Here is a 20,199-nt window from a genome sequence, read left to right on the forward strand (position 1 = left end):
GGGTTCGGGTTCGGGATCGGTTTATGTTTGGGTTTTCAAGTTTAGGTTTAGGTTAGGGAGTTGATATTAGGATTAGGTGTAGGTTTAGGTTAGAGAGTTAAGAATACATTTAGGTTTTAGGTTTAGGTTTAGGTTTTAGATTTAGGTTATAGGTTTAGGTTTAGGTTTAGGTTAATGTTAGGTTATAGGTTATAAGTTTAAGTTATAGGTTATAGGTTATAGGTTAAGGTTTAGGTTATAGGTTTTGGTTTTGGTTAAGGTTATAGGTTTAGGTTTAGGTTAAGGTTTAGGTTAGAGGTTATAGGTTATAGCCTTTGGGAATTGAGAATTAAGGTTTAGGTTTAGGAAATCGGGTTCGGGTTCGGGATTGGGTTAAGTTTGGGTTTTCAAGTTTAGGTTTAGGTTTAGGTTAAGGAGTTGAAATTAGGATTAGGTGTAGGTTTAGTTTTAGGGATTTGAGAATACATTTAGGTTATAGGTTTAGGTTTAGGTTAAGGTTTAGTTATAGGTTATAGGTTATATGTTAAGGTTTAGGTTATAGGTTTAAGTTTAGGTTAAGGTTATAGGTTTAGGTTTAGGTTTAGGTTATAGGTTATATGTTATAGGTTATAGTTTTTAGGAATTGAGAATTGGTTAAGGTTTAGGTTTAGGAAATTGAGTTCGGGTTCGGGATCGGGTTTAGGTTTGGGTTTTCAAGTTTAGGTTTAGGTTTAGGTTTAGGTTATAGGTTTAGGTTAGATTTAGTGTTATAGGTTAAGTGTTATAGGTTATATGTTATAGGTTATAGTTTTTGGGAATTGAGAATTGTTAAGGTTTAGGTTTAGGAAATCGCTTTCGGGTTCGGGATCGGGTTTAGGTTTGGGTTTTCAAGTTTAGGTTTAGGTTAGGGAGTTGAGATTAGGATTAGGTGTGGGTTTAGGTTAAGGAGTTGAGAATACATTTAGGTTTTAGGTTTAGGTTTAGGTTTTAGGTTTAGGTTATAGGTTTAGGTTTAGGTTTAGGTTTAAGTTAATGTTAGGTTATAGGTTATAAGTTTAAGTTATAGGTTAAGGTTTAGGTTATAGGTTTTGGTTTAATTTAAGGTTATAGGTTTAAGTTTAGGTTTAGGTTTAGGTTTAGGTTATAGGTTATATGTTATAGGTTATAGCTTTTGGGAATTGAGAATAGGTTAAGGTTTAGGTTTAGGAAATTGGGTTCGGGTTCGGGATTGGGTTTAAGTTTGGGTTTTCAAGTTTAGGTTTAGGTTTAGGTTAATGAGTTGATATTAGGATTAGGTGTAGGTTTAGTTTTAGGGATTTGAGAATACATTTAGGTTTTAGGTTTAGGTTATAGGTTTAGGTTTAGGTTAAGGTTTGGTTATACGTTATAAGTTTAGGTTATAGGTTATAGGTTATATGTTAAGGTTTAGGTTATAGGTTTAGGTTTAGGTTTAGCTTATAGGTTTAGGTTTAGGTTATAGGTTATATGTTATAGGTTATAGTTTTTGGGAATTGAGAATTGGTTAAGGTTTAAGTTTAGAAAATCGGGTTCAGGTTCGGGATCGGGTTTAGGTTTGGGTTTTCAAGTTTAGATTTAGGTTTAGGTTAAGGAGTTAAGATTAAGATTAGGTGTAGGTTTAGGTTTAGGGATTTGAGAATACATTTAGATTTAGGTTTTAGGTTTAGTTAAGGTTATAGGTTTAGGTATAAGTTTAGGTTATTGGTTTAGGTTAGGTTTAGTTTTACGTTTATAGGTTAAATGTTATAGGTTATAGTTTTTGGGAATTGAGAATTGGTTAAGGTTTAGGTTTAGGAAATCGGGTTCGGGTTCGGGATCGGGTTTTGGTTTGGGTTTTCAAGTTTAGGTTTAGGTTAGGGAGTTGAGATTAGGATTATGTGTAGGTTTAGGTTTAGGGATTTGAGAATACATTTAGATTTAGGTTTTAGGTTTAGGTTAAGGTTATAGGTTTAGGTTTCAGTTATAGGTTATAGGTTTTAGGTTATAGCTTTAAGGAATTGAGAATAGGTTAAGGTTTAGGTTTAGGAAATGGTGTTCGGGTTCGGGATCGGGTTTAGGTTTGGGTTTTCAAGTTTAGGTTTAGGTTTAGGTTAAGGAGTTGAGATTAGGATTAGGTGTAGGTTTAGGTTTAAGGATTTGAGAATACATTTAGGTTTTAGGTTTAGGTTCAGGTTTTAGGTTTAAGATATAGGTTTAGGTTAGGTTTAGGGTGTGGTTTAGGTTAAGGTTAGGTTTAGGTTTAGGTTTAGGTTGAGGTTATAGATTTAGGTTAGGTTTAGGTTTAGGTTATAGGTTATAGGTTATAGGTTATAGCTTTAGGGAATTGAGAATAGGTTTAGTTTTAGGTTTAGGGTGTGGTTTATGTTAAGGGTGTGGTCCCTGCAAATATAGATATAAACACGGCCTGCTCCAATTAGTCAGGCCCCTCCAATGTTGTCCATAGAAAATGGACAGCTTCATCATGGTCATAACAGCGGTTCCTACCTTCCAGGGGCCCCCGCTCATCTGGATAGCACCGACGCACATCCGGCTCTGTTCCATCAATTTCAAGCAAATACGGAAATAAATACGGCCTGTCCAAATGGCTAAGCCACTCCAATGTTGTCCATAGGAAATGGACATCTTCATCATGGTCATAACCGTGGTTCCCACCTTCTAGGGACCTCCGCTCAACATCCAGATACCTCCAACGCACATCTGGGTCTGCTCCATCAATTTTTACGGAATTATGCATGTCCTGCTCATGAGCATGCCTAATATTGTCAATGCATGAGATTCAGCACAAATACCTTTTCATGATTCAAAGAAGGAAACTCGAAGGTTGTCCTTACCTTCCATTGTATGCTTCCAAGGTGTAGATGGCCCCTGAAACACACATGCATCCTGGGAATCGCTTCTCAAAACTGCAGACTGTTTTGTTTTGAAACTCATTCATCTCACTTGAAAACCTGTCACATAATGAATAACTGTAACCACAATGATAACTATTGTGAATGCACTATAATGAACAAATTATTATTATTATAGATAACTGTAATTACAACATAGATATCATGCACATGATATCATATAATGTATTGGTTGATGAACTACACATGTGCATTCTTGGATGTAAAAGTTGAATGCCAATTTGCAACACAGAAGGGAAAAAATCCAAGTGAAAAAGAATAATCCACCATTCCATATTCCATCTTCTGTAAGAAGAATAGTAAGTGAACAAACACACAATATGAATTGCAAGTGTTTTTTTTCTTGTAAGAGAAAAATCAAGAAACCCACCAATTAAAATGCAATCGTTTGACTTCTACAAGAAGAGAATGAAGTGAACAACACCACCTACAACAAAAATGCAATATTTCCAGTTCTGCAAGAGAAAACTCAAGAAAGCAAACACAACCCACCATTCAAAAAGTGCAGTCTTGTGGATCCCACAAGTGAAAAAAATGCAAGAAAATAAGCACAACCCACCAATCAAAAATGCAATCTTTTCACCCTTCTAACCAAAATCCACCAAAAAAAAAACCACTCAAGAAGCAAAACCCAAGAAGGAAATCAACACCCACTCAATAAAACTAAAGAAAGATGCAATCCTGAAGGAGTATTTGAAGAGACTCACCTACAAGCAATGAAATTCCTGAGTTGGGTGTTGAATTTCAACCCTTTTTCAAGAGATTTATGGCCTGCTAGAGCTCTAATCTCTTTGCCCATCTGGCAAATCTTAGCAATAATATCTCTTTAGCAACAACAGGAATGACCAGCTTGCATGAATAGCAATGAGGGTCTGTTACAGTGTAGGAAAACCTATGAAAGAACCTACATAAATGACAGAGTGAAATGAATGGGAGCTACTAGTCACCTCTACCTTTTGATTGAATACACCATTTTGTGCGGCAGTAATGACAAGCTAAGTACTAACCTGTATTGTCTTCCTAAAGTTCTTGGGCTCCTCAGGGTCCTTAAAAGGGTATGCACCTACTAGCATGACATAGAGGGTTACTCCACATGACCACACATCCACAATCTGAATTGTAGTAGTAAAAACAACTAGTAAGCAGAGTAGATTTAAAATCATGACCATAAAAATAAGAGACAAAAATACTTTTCCTTCGAGGTTTACAAGTGCTCATCTATCAAAATCATACCAATAGGAAAATAGCGGGTGTGTATAACAACGAAAATTCTTGGATTTCATGTAATGACAATAGTCAATACCTATTACAATTTCATAAAGCATGGGAAAGAAAAGGAATTGATATTTGCATCCACATTTTGATAGGCTCAATCATTTGAAGCAGTTATGTTCAAAATCAATGTTGTACATCCAAATACCTATTTTGGGCATGTTGAACAGGAATTGTCGACATAAAATCTTTTGATTTGGGCAGAGAGACCTCACTAAACCACTCATGGTTCAAAGCATTTTTTGTTTTTATTCGCTGCATTGAAAAGTTAAATAAATAAATAAATGAACAAAAAAAAGAAGCATTAATCCTCAAATACATATGCAAATGAACAAGACCCCATGCTTACAACAATAAAAATCTGTAGATAAACAAAGGACAGTTATGAGCATGGAAAGATGACCCACAACGTGTCAAAAGATGAGATGATACAACTGTCAGCCAAAGATTTGCTGATAAAGGCTAAACAAATGCTACCTTCAAAGCCAGCTCTTGGACAAACATCTGAGAAAGTTCTTGCGCAGAACTTTCTGGGATTATTCAAAGACAACCATCATTACGATCAATTCAATTCAATACTAGTAGGAATGATCACCTACAACCAGTTGCATGTGAACTTCAGATGAAACCATGTTCGCGTCATGTGTATGACACATCAGGTTATGCATAAGATGAAGGCCACCTGGCATTGAAATTATAAAAATCCACTGATCAGGCAGGACAGACATGCACGTTGAATCAGATAGTTAACAGTTCCAATTAAAAATGCTCATTGTTTTCATATAGGGTGGCTTCCTGATGAGCGGGCTGACCTGTTTTTTGCAGCAAGTGATTGTCATAGTGAATCCCACCTTATGCATCGCTCAGATGTCCTACACATGACACTTTGGCGTATGAGCAAGCTTGCATGCGAACTTCACATGTAACTGGTTGTTTGTGATGATTCCTCATAAAAGTGATATTGAACATCTATTTACTTCAATTGCTATTTTTTCGATTGTATTTAATTTGTTAGGAGTCTTAGACTATTTCCAATATAAATACCTTTGTAAGAAAATAGTTTTCCAGAACTGTAAAAAAGTCTAGCAATTTGATCACAATTCCCAGCATTCGAATTCAAATTCCATTATCTGTAAACTTTTTTCCAGTTATTGCCAGTCGGTGTCTGATTTATCTGGACATAAACAGCCATTTGGTCAATAACAGGATTTTAATAAGTAGGGTATAACAATTTCAGGTTTCAATTTGTACAAGTGGGTCCCATGGTGAACAAGTTTAGTAAATCAATACTACAAACTTCACAAAATGACTAACAGAGTAAACAAACTTAGTAAATTAATACTACAAACTGAACAAACTGATGGTGAACCAAGCTTAGTGAATTGGATTCATTAGGCACCTCAAGAATCCAAACTGCAAATTGAACCTGAATTGAACTGAACCATGACTATGAAAACTATGTGTGACATGACATCCCAACCATCTTTCATATGGGCTCACCACATAGATGACTTGGTCCTAGAGTCAGGTCATTCTACTCATCGAAAGATTAATTTATCTAGCGGCATCAAATTGATAAGATAATTGGAATAGTCCAATCATAGTCAACTACTAAATAGAGGTAGGTGAATGTTAGTTAATTATCATATAATTGAATGATACATGTGCCAATGCTTACATGCTAAGGCAATGCAACTGTCTCCCTTTCACCAAGAAGCACTAACAAGCATGCATGTATTTTATCCATATGTTCACAAATTTCAACTAACTGATTTAATCCTTTCTCACTTTTCTTTTCCTTTTTTCCCAGAAGAACAAGGAAAAGATCAAAGGCAATCTCAAATAGCTGGCAGAAAGTTATGACAATGGGAATGATGGTGGCCAACAAGGAAAATGCCTGGGCGAAGAGCTTGTCTAGTGAGCTTGGGTTTTCAACATGAACAGGTGAGGCCCATGCATCAGTGATCCAATTATACAATGCTGGGTCTCAACATGGATGGTCCATGCACTGAAAATCTTGAATGTGCATCTGCCCATGCATATACTGCAGGTGGGCCCCACATTTTCAACATATTGGTTGGCTCCACTATGAGCATGACTTAGGCCAAAGCTTAGGCCAGATGTGCCTGAGAGAAATGGATGATAGGACAAATATGACCAATGTTCTGCAATCAACATACATGAAGAACAAGGGGTGAACCTCATAATTATCATGCTGAAGCTGATTTAGTAGTTTATATAACATTATTTCCACTTATAATAGAAAAATAACAAAGTACATTATTTTGAAGTATTTTATTTATTCATTAATCCACAAAAGCATAGCTTATCAATAAAAATATAGTTACCATTCAAATACGTACTAAGAAATTAAGTATTGCACAAATGGTCTTTAATAGAATAGTACATGTACCTTCTTTTGGATCCTCCTGTCTATTATATCAACATCAACATATTAACTTGCTTGATGAATCTGATCCCATACCTGTGGAAATGTAGGAATAACATCAAAATCCATTCAACTTCTACATCATGTAAATAGAAAGAGGTAAAACTCTTAGTTGATATTAAAGTTCTCAAAAGCATTGTGTCCTAGATCCTTGAACTTTTTTTTTTTTTTTAAAGAAATTACTATCTCAATCCAAGGAGCATTTTCTAGAAGGCTACTCAACTTTTATTATTATTATTTTTGAAAGATCTCATATTAAAGAAAAAGAAGAAGAAGAATAGAAGATTATGAGAAGGCCTTCATTGCAAGTACAAGAAAAAAGCCAAAACAAGACCAAAAAGCTAGCAAAAAGGAAGGGGGAAAAAAGATCAACCTGCATAAAAGGACTCCCAGGTGGAATGGATTCAAGGAAAGAGACATCCTAAAAGTAAGGGAAGACATTGCCCATCCTGTAGCCATGAAAAGGATTCTCCAACGCAGCATGTCAATCTGCTAAGACTTGCTTGCAAAGATTCTACAACATCTTTCATTCCAGATTCACCAAAATACAATAAAAGGAAGCATCTTCCAAGACCACATCTCCATGATTAAAAAAAAAAGCGTTGCACGTCCACACCACATGAAATTCAGCAATCAAGTGATAAGAGAAACAAACAAAATAGAAGAGCCTTAAAAAAGGAATTTCCACACACCTTCAGATGCCACACAATGGATATTTGTCAATTCTTCTGCCAGCTCCCATAAAGCACATGTCAATTCTTCTGCCTCCCATAATTGAAAATTTTTAATATACACATTAGGTTGGGCCCCGCCGTGATGCATGCCAAAGCTCAGCGTATAGATCATCATTTTCATTTAAAATCAGAGAACTATAACAATTTCATACATCTATAAATCTTGTGAAATATAAGAAGATGAAATCGGTGTTGAAAAAAGAGGCCCCTCCAAAAGAAGATCCATGATTCTTCAGACTGATCTAAATTAAGGGCAACCCTCTACGAAAGAGCATACAAAATGCCTTTCCCAAGGTAGAAATAACCCAAAAATATTCTAGATTAGAACACCATTGTATGAAAAAGCAAAAGATACCAATACAAACATACATGCATACATACATGCAGGCTGGCTAAGTGCATTTACTTCAGTCATTCAAGGGAGAAATAACCCAAAAGGGGGAGGAAAGATCAACCTGCATAAAAGGACTCCCAGGTGGAATGGATTCAAGGAAAGAGACATCCTAAAAGTAAGGGAAGACATTGCCCATCCTGTAGCCATGAAAAGGATTCTCCAACGCAGCATGTCAATCTGCTAAGACTTGCTTGCAAAGATTCTACAACATCTTTCATTCCAGATTAACCAAAATACAATAAAAGGAAGCATCTTCCAAGACCACATCTCCATGATTAAAAAAAAAAGCGTTGCACGTCCACACCACATGAAATTCAGCAATCAAGTGATAAGAGAACCAAACAAAATAGAAGAGCCTTAAAAAAGGAATTTCCACACACCTTCAGATGCCACACAATGGATATTTGTCAATTCTTCTGCCAGCTCCCATAAAGCACATGTCAATTCTTCTGCCTCCCATAATTGAAAATTTTTAATATACACATTAGGTTGGGCCCCGCCGTGATGCATGCCAAAGCTCAGCATATCAATCATCATTTTCATTTGAAATCAGTGAACTATAACAATTTCATACATCTATAAATCTTGTGAAATATAAGAAGATGAAATCGGTGTTGAAAAAAGAGGCCCCTCCAAAAGAAGATCCATGATTCTTCAGACTGATCTAAATTAAGGGCAACCCTCTATGAAAGAGCATACAAAATGCCTTTCCCAAGGTAGAAATAACCCAAAAATATTCTAGATTAGAACACCATTGTATGAAAAAGCAAAAGATACCAATACAAACATACATACATACATACATGCAGGCTGGCTAAGTGCATTTACTTCAGTCATTCAAGGGAGAAATAACCCAAAAGGGGGAGGAAAGATCAACCTGCATAAAAGGACTCCCAGGTGGAATGGATTCAAGGAAAGAGACATCCTAAAAGTAAGGGAAGACATTGCCCATCCTGTAGCCATGAAAAGGATTCTCCAACGCAGCATGTCAATCTGCTAAGACTTGCTTGCAAAGATTCTACAACATCTTTCATTCCAGATTCACCAAAATACAATAAAAGGAAGCATCTTCCAAGACCACATCTCCATGATTAAAAAAAAAAGCGTTGCACGTCCACACCACATGAAATTCAGCAATCAAGTGACAAGAGAACCAAACAAAATAGAAGAGCCTTAAAAAAGGAATTTCCACACACCTTCAGATGCCACACAATGGATATTTGTCAATTCTTCTGCCTCCCATAAAGCACATGTCAATTCTTCTGCCTCCCATAATTGAAAATTTTTAATATACACATTAGGTTGGGCCCCGCCGTGATGCATGCCAAAGCTCAGCGTATAGATCATCATTTTCATTTGAAATCAGAGAACTATAACAATTTCATACATCTATAAATCTTGTGAAATATAAGAAGATGAAATCGGTGTTGAAAAAAGAGGCCCCTCCAAAAGAAGATCCATGATTCTTCAGACTGATCTAAATTAAGGGCAACCCTCTATGAAAGAGCATACAAAATGCCTTTCCCAAGGTAGAAATAACCCAAAAATATTCTAGATTAGAACACCATTGTATGAAAAAGCAAAAGATACCAATACAAACATACATACATACATACATGCAGGCTGGCTAAGTGCATTTACTTCAGTCATTCAAGGGAGAAATAACCCAAAAGGGGGAGGAAAGATCAACCTGCATAAAAGGACTCCCAGGTGGAATGGATTCAAGGAAAGAGACATCCTAAAAGTAAGGGAAGACATTGCCCATCCTGTAGCCATGAAAAGGATTCTCCAACGCAGCATGTCAATCTGCTAAGACTTGCTTGCAAAGATTCTACAACATCTTTCATTCCAGATTCACCAAAATACAATAAAAGGAAGCATCTTCCAAGACCACATCTCCATGATTAAAAAAAAAAGCGTTGCACGTCCACACCACATGAAATTCAGCAATCAAGTGACAAGAGAACCAAACAAAATAGAAGAGCCTTAAAAAAGGAATTTCCACACACCTTCAGATGCCACACAATGGATATTTGTCAATTCTTCTACCTCCCATAAAGCACATGTCAATTCTTCTGCCTCCCATAATTGAAAATTTTTAATATACACATTAGGTTGGGCCCCGCCGTGATGCATGCCAAAGCTCAGCGTATAGATCATCATTTTCATTTGAAATCAGAGAACTATAACAATTTCATACATCTATAAATCTTGTGAAATATAAGAAGATGAAATCGGTGTTGAAAAAAGAGGCCCCTCCAAAAGAAGATCCATGATTCTTCAGACTGATCTAAATTAAGGGCAACCCTCTATGAAAGAGCATACAAAATGCCTTTCCCAAGGTAGAAATAACCCAAAAATATTCTAGATTAGAACACCATTGTATGAAAAAGCAAAAGATACCAATACAAACATACATACATACATACATGCAGGCTGGCTAAGTGCATTTACTTCAGTCATTCAAGGGAGAAATAACCCAAAAGGGGGAGGAAAGATCAACCTGCATAAAAGGACTCCCAGGTGGAATGGATTCAAGGAAAGAGACATCCTAAAAGTAAGGGAAGACATTGCCCATCCTGTAGCCATGAAAAGGATTCTCCAACGCAGCATGTCAATCTGCTAAGACTTGCTTGCAAAGATTCTACAACATCTTTCATTCCAGATTCACCAAAATACAATAAAAGGAAGCATCTTCCAAGACCACATCTCCATGATTAAAAAAAAAAGCGTTGCACGTCCACACCACATGAAATTCAGCAATCAAGTGACAAGAGAACCAAACAAAATAGAAGAGCCTTAAAAAAGGAATTTCCACACACCTTCAGATGCCACACAATGGATATTTGTCAATTCTTCTGCCAGCTCCCATAAAGCACATGTCAATTCTTCTGCCTCCCATAATTGAAAATTTTTAATATACACATTAGGTTGGGCCCCGCCGTGATGCATGCCAAAGCTCAGCGTATAGATCATCATTTTCATTTGAAATCAGAGAACTATAACAATTTCATACACCTATAAATCTTGTGAAATATAAGAAGATGAAATCGGTGTTGAAAAAAGAGGCCCCACCAAAAGAAGATCCATGATTCTTAATAATGATCTAAATTAAGGGCAACCCTCTATGAAAGAGCATACAAAATGCCTTTCCCAAGGTAGAAATAACCCAAAAATATTCTAGATTAGAACACCATTGTATGAAAAAGCAAAAGATACCAATACAAACATACATACATACATACATGCAGGCTGGCTAAGTGCATTTACTTCAGTCATTCAAGGGAGAAATAACCCAAAAGGGGGAGGAAAGATCAACCTGCATAAAAGGACTCCCAGGTGGAATGGATTCAAGGAAAGAGACATCCTAAAAGTAAGGGAAGACATTGCCCATCCTGTAGCCATGAAAAGGATTCTCCAACGCAGCATGTCAATCTGCTAAGACTTGCTTGCAAAGATTCTACAACATCTTTCATTCCAGATTCACCAAAATACAATAAAAGGAAGCATCTTCCAAGACCACATCTCCATGATTAAAAAAAAAAGCGTTGCACGTCCACACCACATGAAATTCAGCAATCAAGTGACAAGAGAACCAAACAAAATAGAAGAGCCTTAAAAAAGGAATTTCCACACACCTTCAGATGCCACACAATGGATATTTGTCAATTCTTCTACCTCCCATAAAGCACATGTCAATTCTTCTGCCTCCCATAATTGAAAATTTTTAATATACACATTAGGTTGGGCCCCGCCGTGATGCATGCCAAAGCTCAGCGTATAGATCATCATTTTCATTTGAAATCAGAGAACTATAACAATTTCATACATCTATAAATCTTGTGAAATATAAGAAGATGAAATCGGTGTTGAAAAAAGAGGCCCCTCCAAAAGAAGATCCATGATTCTTCAGACTGATCTAAATTAAGGGCAACCCTCTATGAAAGAGCATACAAAATGCCTTTCCCAAGGTAGAAATAACCCAAAAATATTCTAGATTAGAACACCATTGTATGAAAAAGCAAAAGATACCAATACAAACATACATACATACATACATGCAGGCTGGCTAAGTGCATTTACTTCAGTCATTCAAGGGAGAAATAACCCAAAAGGGGGAGGAAAGATCAACCTGCATAAAAGGACTCCCAGGTGGAATGGATTCAAGGAAAGAGACATCCTAAAAGTAAGGGAAGACATTGCCCATCCTGTAGCCATGAAAAGGATTCTCCAACGCAGCATGTCAATCTGCTAAGACTTGCTTGCAAAGATTCTACAACATCTTTCATTCCAGATTCACCAAAATACAATAAAAGGAAGCATCTTCCAAGACCACATCTCCATGATTAAAAAAAAAAGCGTTGCACGTCCACACCACATGAAATTCAGCAATCAAGTGACAAGAGAACCAAACAAAATAGAAGAGCCTTAAAAAAGGAATTTCCACACACCTTCAGATGCCACACAATGGATATTTGTCAATTCTTCTGCCAGCTCCCATAAAGCACATGTCAATTCTTCTGCCTCCCATAATTGAAAATTTTTAATATACACATTAGGTTGGGCCCCGCCGTGATGCATGCCAAAGCTCAGCGTATAGATCATCATTTTCATTTGAAATCAGAGAACTATAACAATTTCATACATCTATAAATCTTGTGAAATATAAGAAGATGAAATCGGTGTTGAAAAAAGAGGCCCCTCTAAAAGAAGATCCATGATTCTTCAGACTGATCTAAATTAAGGGCAACCCTCTATGAAAGAGCATACAAAATGCCTTTCCCAAGGTAGAAATAACCCAAAAATATTCTAGATTAGAACACCATTGTATGAAAAAGCAAAAGATACCAATACAAACATACATACATACATACATGCAGGCTGGCTAAGTGCATTTACTTCAGTCATTCAAGGGAGAAATAACCCAAAAGGGGGAGGAAAGATCAACCTGCATAAAAGGACTCCCAGGTGGAATGGATTCAAGGAAAGAGACATCCTAAAAGTAAGGGAAGACATTGCCCATCCTGTAGCCATGAAAAGGATTCTCCAACGCAGCATGTCAATCTGCTAAGACTTGCTTGCAAAGATTCTACAACATCTTTCATTCCAGATTCACCAAAATACAATAAAAGGAAGCATCTTCCAAGACCACATCTCCATGATTAAAAAAAAAAGCGTTGCACGTCCACACCACATGAAATTCAGCAATCAAGTGACAAGAGAACCAAACAAAATAGAAGAGCCTTAAAAAAGGAATTTCCACACACCTTCAGATGCCACACAATGGATATTTGTCAATTCTTCTGCCTCCCATAAAGCACATGTCAATTCTTCTGCCTCCCATAATTGAAAATTTTTAATATACACATTAGGTTGGGCCCCGCCGTGATGCATGCCAAAGCTCAGCGTATAGATCATCATTTTCATTTGAAATCAGAGAACTATAACAATTTCATACATCTATAAATCTTGTGAAATATAAGAAGATGAAATCGGTGTTGAAAAAAGAGGCCCCACTAAAATAAGATCAATGATTCTACATACTGATCTAAATTAAGGGCAACCCTCTATGAAAGAGCATACAAAATGCCTTTCCCAAGGTAGAAATAACCCAAAAATATTCTAGATTAGAACACCATTGTATGAAAAAGCAAAAGATACCAATACAAACATACATACATACATACATGCAGGCTGGCTAAGTGCATTTACTTCAGTCATTCAAGGGAGAAATAACCCAAAAGGGGGAGGAAAGATCAACCTGCATAAAAGGACTCCCAGGTGGAATGGATTCAAGGAAAGAGACATCCTAAAAGTAAGGGAAGACATTGCCCATCCTGTAGCCATGAAAAGGATTCTCCAACGCAGCATGTCAATCTGCTAAGACTTGCTTGCAAAGATTCTACAACATCTTTCATTCCAGATTCACCAAAATACAATAAAAGGAAGCATCTTCCAAGACCACATCTCCATGATTAAAAAAAAAAGCGTTGCACGTCCACACCACATGAAATTCAGCAATCAAGTGACAAGAGAACCAAACAAAATAGAAGAGCCTTAAAAAAGGAATTTCCACACACCTTCAGATGCCACACAATGGATATTTGTCAATTCTTCTGCCAGCTCCCATAAAGCACATGTCAATTCTTCTGCCTCCCATAATTGAAAATTTTTAATATACACATTAGGTTGGGCCCCGCCGTGATGCATGCCAAAGCTCAGCGTATAGATCATCATTTTCATTTGAAATCAGAGAACTATAACAATTTCATACATCTATAAATCTTGTGAAATATAAGAAGATGAAATCGGTGTTGAAAAAAGAGGCCCCTCCAAAAGAAGATCCATGATTCTTCAGACTGATCTAAATTAAGGGCAACCCTCTATGAAAGAGCATACAAAATGCCTTTCCCAAGGTAGAAATAACCCAAAAATATTCTAGATTAGAACACCATTGTATGAAAAAGCAAAAGATACCAATACAAACATACATACATACATACATGCAGGCTGGCTAAGTGCATTTACTTCAGTCATTCAAGGGAGAAATAACCCAAAAGGGGGAGGAAAGATCAACCTGCATAAAAGGACTCCAAGGTGGAATGGATTCAAGGAAAGAGACATCCTAAAAGTAAGGGAAGACATTGCCTATCCTGTAGCCATGAAAAGGATTCTCCAACACAGCATGTCAATCTGCCAAGACTTGCTTACAAAGATTCTACAACATCTTTCATTCTAGATTCACCAAAATACAATAAAAGAAAGCATCTTCCAAGACCACATCTCCATGATAAAAAAAAAAAAAGCATTGCACGTCCATACCACATGCAATTCAGCAATCAAGTAACAAGAGAACCAAACAAAATAGAAGAGCCTTAAAAAAGGAATTTCCACACACCTTCAGATGCCACACAATGGATATTTGTCAATTCTTCTGCCTCCTATAAAGCACATGTCAATTCTTCTGCCTCCCATAATTAAAATTTTTTAATATACACATTAGGTTGGGCCCCGCCGTGATGCATGCCAAAGCTCAGCGTATAGATCATCATTTTCATATGAAATCCGAGAACTATAACAATTTCATACATCTATAAATCTTGTGAAATATAAGAAGATGAAATTGGTGTTGAAAAAAGAGGCCCCTCCAAAAGAAGATCCATGATTCTTCAGACTGATCTAAATTAAGGGCAACCCTCTGTGAAAGAGCATACAAAATGCCTTTCTCAAGGTAGAAATAACCCAAAAATATTCTAGATTAGAACACCATTGTATGAAAAAGCAAAAGAAACCAATACGAACATACATACATACAGGCTGGCTAAATGCATTTACTTCAGTCATTCAAGGGAGAAATAACCCAAAAGGGGGAGGAAAGATCAACCTGCATAAAAGGACTCCCAGGTGGAATGGATTCAAGGAAAGAGACATCCTAAAAGTAAGGGAAGACATTGCCCATCCTGTAGCCATGAAAAGGATTCTCCAACGCAGCATGTCAATCTGCTAAGACTTGCTTGCAAAGATTCTACAACATCTTTCATTCCAGATTCACCAAAATACAATAAAAGGAAGCATCTTTCAAGACCACATCTCCATGATTAAAAAAAAAAAGCGTTGCACGTCCACACCACATGAAATTCAGCAATCAAGTGACAAGAGAACCAAACAAAATAGAAGAGCCTTAAAAAAGGAATTTCCACACACCTTCAGATGCCACACAATGGATATTTGTCAATTCTTCTGCCAGCTCCCATAAAGCACATGTCAATTCTTCTGCCTCCCATAATTGAAAATTTTTAATATACACATTAGGTTGGGCCCCGCCGTGATGCATGCCAAAGCTCAGCGTATAGATCATCATTTTCATTTGAAATCAGAGAACTATAACAATTTCATACATCTATAAATCTTGTGAAATATAAGAAGATGAAATCGGTGTTGAAAAAAGAGGCCCCTCTAAAAGAAGATCCATGATTCTTCAGACTGATCTAAATTAAGGGCAACCCTCTATGAAAGAGCATACAAAATGCCTTTCCCAAGGTAGAAATAACCCAAAAATATTCTAGATTAGAACACCATTGTATGAAAAAGCAAAAGATACCAATACAAACATACATACATACATACATGCAGGCTGGCTAAGTGCATTTACTTCAGTCATTCAAGGGAGAAATAACCCAAAAGGGGGAGGAAAGATCAACCTGCATAAAAGGACTCCCAGGTGGAATGGATTCAAGGAAAGAGACATCCTAAAAGTAAGGGAAGACATTGCCCATCCTGTAGCCATGAAAAGGATTCTCCAACATAGCATGTCAATCTGCTAAGACTTGCTTGCAAAGATTCTACAACATCTTTCATTCCAGATTCACCAAAATACAATAAAAGGAAGCATCTTCCAAGACCACATCTCCATGATTAAAAAAAAAAGCGTTGCACGTCCACACCACATGCAATTCAGCAATCAAGTGACAAGAGAACCAAACAAAATAGAAGAGCCTTAAAAAAGGAATTTCCACACACCTTCAGATGCTACACAATGGATATTTGTCAATTCTTTTGCTTCCCATAATTGAAAATTTTTAATATACACATTAGGTTGGGCCCCGCCGTGATGCATGCCAAAGCTCAGCGTATAGATCATCATTTTCATTTGAAATCAGAGAACTATAACAATTTCATACATCTATAAATCTTGTGAAATATAAGAAGATGAAATCGGTGTTGAAAAAAGAGGCCCCTCCAAAAGAAGATCCATGATTCTTCAGACTGATCTAAATTAAGGGCACCCCTCTATGAAAGAGCATACAAAATGCCTTTCCCAAGGTAGAAATAACCCAAAAATATTCTAGATTAGAACACCATTGTATGAAAAAGCAAAAGATACCAATACAAACATACATACATACATACATGCAGGCTGGCTAAGTGCATTTACTTCATTCATTCAAGGGAGAAATAACCCAAAATGGGGAGGAAAGATCAACCTGCATAAAAGGACTCCCAGGTGGAATGGATTCAAGGAAAGAGACATCCTAAAAGTAAGGGAAGACATTGCCCATCCTGTAGCCATGAAAAGGATTCTCCAACGCAGCATGTCAATCTGCTAAGACTTGCTTGCAAAGATTCTACAACATCTTTCATTCCAGATTCACCAAAATACAATAAAAGGAAGCATCTTTCAAGACCACATCTCCATGATTAAAATGAAAAGCGTTGCACGTCCACACCACATGAAATTCAGCAATCAAGTGACAAGAGAACCAAACAAAATAGAAGAGCCTTAAAAAAGGAATTTCCACACACCTTCAGATGCCACACAATGGATATTTGTCAATTCTTCTGCCAGCTCCCATAAAGCACATGTCAATTCTTCTGCCTCCCATAATTGAAAATTTTTAATATACACATTAGGTTGGGCCCCGCCGTGGTGCATGCCAAAGCTCAGCGTATAGATCATCATTTTCATTTGAAATCAGAGAACTATAACAATTTCATACATCTATAAATCTTGTGAAATATAAGAAGATGAAATCGGTGTTGAAAAAAGAGGCCCCTCCAAAAGAAGATCCATGATTCTTCAGACTGATCTAAATTAAGGGCAACCCTCTATGAAAGAGCATACAAAATGCCTTTCCCAAGGTAGAAATAACCCAAAAATATTCTAGATTAGAACACCATTGTATGAAAAAGCAAAAGATACCACTACAAACATACATACATACATACATGCAGGCTGGCTAAGTGCATTTACTTCAGTCATTCAAGGGAGAAATAACCCAAAAGGGGGAGGAAAGATCAACCTGCATAAAAGGACTCCCAGGTGGAATGGATTCAAGGAAAGAGACATCCTAAAAGTAAGGGAAGACATTGCCCATCCTGTAGCCATGAAAAGGATTCTCCAACGCAGCATGTCAATCTGCTAAGACTTGCTTGCAAAGATTCTACAACATCTTTCATTCCAGATTCACCAAAATACAATAAAAGGAAGCATCTTCCAAGACCACATCTCCATGATTAAAAAAAAAAGCGTTGCACGTCCACACCACATGAAATTCAGCAATCAAGTGACAAGAGAACCAAACAAAATAGAAGAGCCTTAAAAAAGGAATTTCCACACACCTTCAGATGCCACACAATGGATATTTGTCAATTCTTCTGCCAGCTCCCATAAAGCACATGTCAATTCTTCTGCCTCCCATAATTGAAAATTTTTAATATACACATTAGGTTGGGCCCCGCCGTGATGCATGCCAAAGCTCAGCGTATAGATCATCATTTTCATTTGAAATCAGAGAACTATAACAATTTCATACATCTATAAATCTTGTGAAATATAAGAAGATGAAATCGGTGTTGAAAAAAGAGGCCCCTCCAAAAGAAGATCCATGATTCTTCAGACTGATCTAAATTAAGGGCAACCCTCTATGAAAGAGCATACAAAATGCCTTTCCTAAGGTAGAAATAACCCAAAAATATTCTAGATTAGAACACCATTGTATGAAAAAGCAAAAGATACCAATACAAACATACATACATACATGCATGCAGGCTGGCTAAGTGCATTTACTTCAGTCATTCAAGGGAGAAATAACCCAAAATATCCTACATTAGGACATCACTATATGAAAAGGAAAAAGAATACAATGCCACAACTATACATGCATACATGACACATGCATGCATGCATGTAACAAAATGGGATTGGTTGAGTCTTTGAAGGGAGAAATAACCCAAATGTGTCCAACACCACCTAAAGTGCCAAATCCACAGATTCATGCATATTTTCATACATGCAATGGATGTAAGCAAATGGATATTTTAGTTCAGTCTTTGAAGAGGAAAATAACCCAAATGTGTCCTACATTAAGACGCCATTTCATGAAAAAGAAACAACAAAATACATTAACATCAGCATATATGACTGAACGTGTCAAGCAGGAAAATGGGTATTTTTGTTTATTTTTTCAAAGAAATGAAAAATCCCATATATATATATATATATATATATATAAGCCAAAAATGTCTAATCCCCAAGTGATCTTTTAATGTGGTAGATAAAATTTCATAAATTTCAAAAAAAAATAAAATCATATATAAATGTAACCTTCCTTACTAAACAAACAGAGGAAAACAAAAATTCATAAAAAAGCAAACAGAACTCAAAATATAAAATAAAAAAAAGCCCCTGTGACCACAAACACTAGTTTTTTTTTTTTTTTTTTTTTTTAAAGAGAGAGATAACTCAAAAACCAAATGGTATAGTTTATAACTAGTAATAACAAAACCCCAGTAAACACATTAATCATATATAATAATAATAAAAAGGGCAAAATGGGAAACAACGATGAGCAATCCAATATTTTCAAGCACGAAGGAAACTGAATACAACTCACACTGTCAAGGACAAAAATTCAACTAAAAGCACAAATCATGCATTCAAGCAGCAAAATTAAATCACTAACCCACTTGTTATCATGATCTCAGCTATTTTTTTTTTTTTTTTTAAAGGTTGAAAGTGGAGATGATACCTTGTTTCTGCAGTGGAGCTGGATACGTAATAGGAAAGGAGGAGGGATGGGGAAACTCCTCGTATATGGGCCGGAACAACCTTTGTAGTGGTTGATGCGTCAGAGATCAACACCGAGAGGGATGGCTGGAAAAATCTGGCAGCCGTCTACGTATTCTGGTGAGAAATAGATACGGAAAGATGACTGGAAAACCCTAACGGCGACACGAGAGAGAGAGAGAGAGAGAGAGAGAGAGAGAGGGTTTGGGTTTTGGGAGAGGGGCGGGCGCGCGAGAGAGATTTGAGGGATTTAGGTCACACGCGGGATTGTGTTTTGGGGGCGGTGACGGACGACACTTTTAAGTGCTTAGTTTTAGGTCATGTGGGGCCCACCGTGATGTATGTTATTTATCTAATCCGTCCATTCATTTTAAAAAATCATTTTAAGGGTTGATCCAAAAAATGAGTTATATTGAAGCTTTAAGCAGACCACATAAAATATTAACGACAGAAATTTATTTATTTTTTATTTCTTATGGTGTGGTCCAATTAGACCTTCAATCTACCTACTTTTTAGGCTCATCCACTGAAATTATATATTAAAATTTATGAGCGGCTTAGATAAAACACATATATTCCAATGAGCCCCTTAAGCACCATCCATCTCTAATAATATCCCGGTGGAAGCCAGGCTTTAGCTACAAATTAAGTAGGTTTTAGCTACGGATTAAATCCGTAGCATTTTCGCTACAGTTTATATCCGTAGCTAAAAACTTTCAAAGTCCACAGCCTTTGCTCGATTTTTTGGTAGTGTGTATCCATAATCGTTAATACTAGCAACTAACCTACTAATGGTTAACCTCAACTAGGTGGGCTTATAGGGATTTACCCACCCCATGAATTTGGGCTCAAACTTATGTAAACTGGGCCTAAACTGA

General features: G+C 36.7%; 1 long non-coding RNA gene across 5 annotated transcripts; it reads right to left on the reverse strand.

Moving 5' to 3' along the window:
* Positions 1-2,833: 2,833 nt before the first annotated feature.
* LOC131244499 (uncharacterized) lies at positions 2,834-19,513 on the reverse strand. 5 transcript variants are annotated; one of them, XR_009170332.1, is made up of 5 exons: positions 8,952-9,214; positions 6,592-6,663; positions 4,991-5,050; positions 4,656-4,860; positions 2,834-2,945 (listed from the first exon to the last, which is right to left on the reverse strand). It is a non-coding gene; the product is annotated as an uncharacterized LOC131244499 (long non-coding RNA). The 5 variants fall into 5 exon arrangements; XR_009170334.1 differs by lacking the exons at positions 2,834-2,945; positions 8,952-9,214 and adding exons at positions 4,288-4,433; positions 7,001-7,168; XR_009170335.1 differs by lacking the exons at positions 2,834-2,945; positions 4,991-5,050; positions 8,952-9,214 and adding exons at positions 4,288-4,433; positions 5,223-5,352; positions 7,001-7,168 and having other exon boundaries at positions 4,656-4,708.
* Between the last annotated feature and the right edge of the window lie 686 nt (positions 19,514-20,199).

The sequence above is a fragment of the Magnolia sinica genome, chromosome 4, assembly GCF_029962835.1.
Source record: "Magnolia sinica isolate HGM2019 chromosome 4, MsV1, whole genome shotgun sequence".
NCBI classification, from domain to species: domain Eukaryota; kingdom Viridiplantae; phylum Streptophyta; class Magnoliopsida; order Magnoliales; family Magnoliaceae; genus Magnolia; species Magnolia sinica.